The 5,688-nt window shown below is 44.9% G+C and overlaps 1 pseudogene; it reads left to right on the top strand.

The window, feature by feature from the left end:
• The first annotated feature begins 330 nt into the window (after window positions 1–330).
• On the top strand, window positions 331–1,422 carry LOC121440373 (annotated as a pseudogene).
• The last annotated feature ends 4,266 nt before the right edge of the window (window positions 1,423–5,688 follow it).

The raw sequence follows: 5,688 nt of genomic DNA, 5'->3' as shown, positions 1-5,688 counted from the left end.
TGGCTACTTCATACCTGTAATTTTGCTACTGTTGCAAATCATAAGGTAAATACCTGTGTTTCCCAGCGGTCTTTGGAGATCCCCTTGAAAAGGTCGCTTGACCCTGAAGGGTCACGAAGCACGGGTTGAGAACCTCTGCTCTAGGGCTAGTGGATGAGAAGGGGCTGGGGTGGGGAAGACATTAACCTCCTCTTTCCGTTTTTTGTTTCCAGGCTGTGGAGAGCTAGGCTGGTCTTCCTGAGTCCTAGCCTAGGCTCCTATCCCAACCTGATGTGCTTCTGGGGAAACTGTTTCCGGCCCCTAGTGTGAGCTTTGCTAAATTTTCAGATTATGGCGGTGGAGATGCTCCAGGACTGGTGCAGGTGGATGGGTGTCAGCGCTCGTAGGGGCTTGCTTATCCTGGGCATCCTGGAGGACTGCAGTGAAGCTGAATTCCAAGGGTCCCTGCAGGCTGCCCTGTGGCCCATGGGCCACTTTACTGTGCTTGGCAAAGTGTTTCATGAGGAGGATAATGCCACTGCAGCCCTGGTTGAGCTCGACCAGGAAATCAACTATGCTTTGGTCCCAAGGGAAATCCTAGGCACTGGGGGGCCCTGGAACGTGGTCTTTGTGCCCAGTTGCTCCAGCGAGGAGCTTCTTGATCGTGTTTTCCACTTCTTGGAGCAACGGGGGAGACAGTGGACAGTGTACCTGGAGACCCAGGTCTGGAGCTGGACAGAGTGTGCAGGCTCCAGTCAGTTAGTCAGGCAATCCAGCCCTGGGTGGATACCTTGCGGTACCAGCGTTTGGGTATGTTTTCTGGGAGCGTTCAGCCAGCCCCTGGGGAGGAATCCTTTGAGGCCTGGCTAGACCACACCACTGACATGTTTTGGGTGTGGCAAAGGGTCCCAGAAAGGGAGAAGAGGAGACGGTTGCTGGAGGGCTTGCGGGGAACTGCTTTGTACCTTGTACAGGGGCTGTTAGCAGAGAATCCGGCAAAGACTGCAGAGGAGTGCCTAGAGGCTCTGTCGAGTATTTGGAGACAATGAGTCTCAGGCCACCATTCGAATCAAGTGTCTGACTGCAAAACAGCAGCCAGATGAGCAGCTCTCTGCCTTTGTGTTGAGGCTAGAAGTTCTGCTGCAGAAAGCCATTTAGAAAGGGGCTCTCGAGAGAACCTCTACGGATGATTTGCGCCTGAGGCAGATGCTCACCAGGGCTAACCTGACTGAGCCTCTGGAGGAAGCTCTGAGGAGGCTAAGAATGATCAGGAGATCTCCAACTTTCCTGGAGTTGTTGGGCCTCAAACGGGAATCTGAGGAATGGGAGGCAAGACTAGCCAGCAACATGGTAGTCCAGGTGGAGGATGAAGCTGGCAATCTGGCTTCTGTCCAGGCTGATGGAAGAGCCAGTGCTAAGGCAGAAGATGAGGTGGAGGAGTAGGCAAAGGACAAGGTTGAGGAGGAGATATAAGGCCATAACTCAGACCACGGCCCTGTAGACCCAAGCCAGACAGGACCCTATGAGCCCCCTGGGACTCCCACCCCAGCACAGATGGGCAGTAATCTTAGAGAGTGCCCAGGAGGGCCCGGCTGCATGCTGGGCAGCCTTGCCTAGGCAGGAGAACATAAGGCAGAAGACCCCATCCTGTCCCAGTCTAGAAGTATTGCTGAAGGGTCAGCCCCAAAGTAAAGGAGCGGGCCTGCAGATATCTGCTATAGCCCCTGGCCTGGGAGAGATTAGGGAGAAATAGTCTCTTATAAGGGTCCTGACTGCCTGGCTCTTCTACCCAGTTAGCATCTCCAGGCAGGTTTATGACACTGCCTTTGGAATCTCATCCTTATCTGTTCTACTCACAGTGGCCCAGGTATTCAGTGAGTACACACTTTAATACTAGCTCTCCCATCCATCACACCCTAGCAAAGTATATCAGTCCCTGACTTACCCTGCTAGCTACTACCGTAGCCCAGCTTGTGTTGCGAACTTCCATGCCAGCCAAGGCCCTATTTGCTCTGCTCCTATCTCGTGTTGTGTATTCCTGGACAGCTTTCTTGATATACTTACAGGCCAGCAACTTGCTGCTTGTTCCCTGCAGATGTGTGTGTTCTTACCTGAGAAGGTGCTCTACAGAGATCCCAAGACAAGCCCTTGGAACCAGCAAAACAGTATGGGTGATGGCAATCAGCAACTGGCTGATGCTCATCTTGTGACTGATTACAATCTGGGGTGGGCACGAAGACCTGGACTAAGGATGGATGGGCTCGGAGAACCAAGATTCAATGTTCCACTCTTGTTGTTACTTTTGTTATTACTTGTGACAACAGTTCTTCAGTTTGGCAAGATGTTCCTTTCAGTGCTTTCCAGTGTCCAGAATAATTCAGGATCACCCTACAGTGGGTGATTCTTCTAGAGAGTTCCCCCAAAAGAAAGAACACTTCCAGATGCCATTATTCTGCAAAGAGGTGTATCAGGGGTCCCTTGGAAGGAAGAAGCTTAGGCAAGCAGGCCTCAGTGTGGCCAGTAGATGAGATCCTTTCTAATGAATCACAGAGTAGGAAAAGGTGGGACCTGTGGCCTCTAACAGCTGGGGGAAGTTCTGTGCTGTCATCCCCCCGCCTTCAATGACTTCAGTAAATGTATCTGTTCAATAAATTTCACGGATGTTACAGTTGCATCCTGCTTTTTCTTGGCTTGGACTGGACTGGAGCAAGATTGATTTATGTACAAGGCAAGAACATGAAGGGCTGTGGGGGTGGCAGGGGGGGGCTTGAATTGGTAAAAGCAGGCTGACAATGTGTATGGGGGCAGTGGCTATCTGGTTTCAGTGGGGAGGCACTTCAGGATGACAAGAGTTAGGGATACGTCAGTTATGTGCTCAAGTGAAGCTATGGAGCAGTAAGCAAGGCCCTTGGACCCAATGTTCATGACTGATGGGTGTTTCAGTTAGGAAAGCGTTCTCACAGATTTTAAATGCCATTTTTGATTACTAAAATATAGAAAAAAGAAAACCAAAAAAAATTTCCATGGAGCCACAAATAGCCAAAACCCTCCCCTGAGACAGAAAACCAAAATTGGAGGCATTATATTTTCTGATTTCATAATATATTACACAGATATAATGATCAAAAGAGTACCACACGCTTTTAATCACAGAGTTGGGAGGCAGAGGCAGGAGATCTCTGAGTTAAAGGCATAGCTGGTCTACATGGTGAATTCCAAGACAGCCAGGACTACATAGAATGACTCTGTCTCAAACAAACAAACAAAAGTATGGCATTGGCATCAAGGTGTGTATCAATGGGATGGGGAAAACATATAAGAAACCAGTCCCCACACCCACAAAAAACTGGGGAAAGTATGGTCTTTTCAGCAAATAGCACTCAGAAAGCTATGCATCTATGTGTAGAAGTAAGAATTTTGACCCTCACTTTGTTCTTGGAGCACTTTTAGTTATCACATTAAAACTTTAGACAGAAAAAGCATAAAAGATTTCCTCAAACGATAAATGTTATGCATAGCAAAAGGAAATATTCGAACAAACAAAATCACCATCTTTGGATTGGGGGAAAACATTTGTGAATTATAAACTTCATGGGGGTTAATATCTCAAATATCAATGAATTAGTACAACTCAATAGCAAAAAGCAAGCAAACAAAAACTCCCAAATAATTTGATTAAAAAATGGACAAAAGAACTCCATAGACAACAAGTATATGAAAATGTACGCAACATCACTAGTCAATAAGGAAATGCAAAGCAAAACCACAATGTGAGACTTCCCCAGATGGGTTGAATGGCTACTATTAAAAACCACAACAGAGCCGGGCAGTGGTGGCACACGCCTTTAATCCCAGAACTCGGGAGGCAGAGGCAGGTGGACCTCTGTGAGTTCGTGGTCAGCCTGGTCTACAAAAGCTAGTGCCAGGACAGGAACCAAAAAGTTACAGAGAAACCCCCGTCTCGAAAAATCAAAAAAAAAAAAAATAGCCAGCTTCCTGGTTTGTGCTGGTTGCACAAATGCCTCTGGCTCTTTTGGGAGGTCCAGCTATGGAACACTTAAATTGGGTTTGTGAACAGAGTACCACAAATTGCTTAATGGCAACATAAACCTGCTGCATCCCTGGAGCTGGGGTAGAGAGCATGGCTTGCAGAGGCAGTGAACATACCTCCACCATGTTGTATAGGGCAGAGCCAATGGGCAGAGCCATGGAGTTGGTCCTAGCCATGCCCACTTAACATTTTTTAAAAAGGTACTCCTTGTCAAAAATAGCTATGCAATAAAGACAGACTCAGACAAAAGTGAACCTCTGAATGGGCCACAGCGTGTTTAACAACATACACAGGCTTGGGAAAGAGAGGGAAAAGAGTATAGATAGTAAAATAATATAAATAGTACGTACAGACAGTCATAGATTTAAGAAGAAAAGATAATTAAATAAATATTAAAAACTAAGAGTAAAAAAGCCACACGAGGTTGGAAAATGCACAGAGAGTCTGAATTATGTATACTATTGTGTTTTCTTTAAATTTTTTGACTGTGAATAAACTAACAACAGAGAGATATTTCATTGTATGGGCTACTAAGCTAAAGCAACATATATATTTTAAAGGTATTTTGACCTCAAATTTGAGTCTGAGGATATGTTACTTTGGAAAAGAGATTCTACATTTGTTCCCACAGAAGATAAGAACCTTAAGTTCCTTCCAGGCTAATGTAGTATGATGGAACATAGATCCCCTGAAAGGTCTCCATAAACCCTAAAAATACTTTGCCCAACAAACAGCAGGAATCAATTTGGAGAAAACAACTCCCAAATTTCCAAAATGATGGTTTATAAATGTTTGTTTTCATTTGAAGGGGGATATGATATAGAGATGAATACTTTGCATTGGTAGGGACCTTGGTCTATTGATACATATTTAAGGTCGACTTTGTTACAGTGTATATATGTAATTCTGCTCTTATTTAAGGTATTGTGTTTGTGCAGCTCATTTAAAAAAGTAATGTATAATTAAAAATTACAGATTATTAGCCTTTTATAATAGTCAAACAGGTAGTCATGTTATTCAGGTTTTCTAGATATATAGAGATATAATTCAGTTAGATAGATAATCTTCAACACTTTAAAGACTACAGAATATGACATTTTAAATGTTTTAAGAACTTAGACTTTTCTCACTAGTGAGACATGTCTGCTTCTGTCAGCACCAATTGCTTCAGAGACATTGATAGGCATTGAAGGAACTCATCATGGAATTTGCCTTCAATGTGACAAGGCTAGCCATTTGGGCAAGAAACTGCTCTTGCCTGGACTGCTTGATGGGATGCTGTATGAACTGGACATGCAGGACCCATAGAAAAATGATTGCTGAACTTGACTAAAGAAGGTGAGGCAGTCCTTCAGGGTTTCTGCTTCATGAAAGAGTCTGCCAGACATTCTACAGGACACAGAATAAACCAACTGATGCTCTTTACAAGACAGAACAGATATTCAAATTTCTTGCTTCATGGAAAAGTCTGTACTAGGGGCCTGTAGACTGAAGATGGATGCCCCAATGGTACAGAAGAACTTTGGGTGACTGTCCAGGCAGCGAGATCTCTCTGTCAGCTCTAGAGTATTGCAAGTTGCTTACAATGCACTTCCTGTTCACTTATATCCTCCTGGGGTCTTTGCTGGAATTGAAGATAAATAGGAATATAGTTTTCC

The sequence above is a fragment of the Microtus oregoni genome, unplaced genomic scaffold (assembly GCF_018167655.1).
Source record: "Microtus oregoni isolate MIOR12 unplaced genomic scaffold, Mior012 000067F_006, whole genome shotgun sequence".
Taxonomy (NCBI): domain Eukaryota; kingdom Metazoa; phylum Chordata; class Mammalia; order Rodentia; family Cricetidae; genus Microtus; species Microtus oregoni.
Note: the sequence above shows the minus strand (reverse complement) of the source record. Positions and strands in the feature narration are given on the sequence as shown.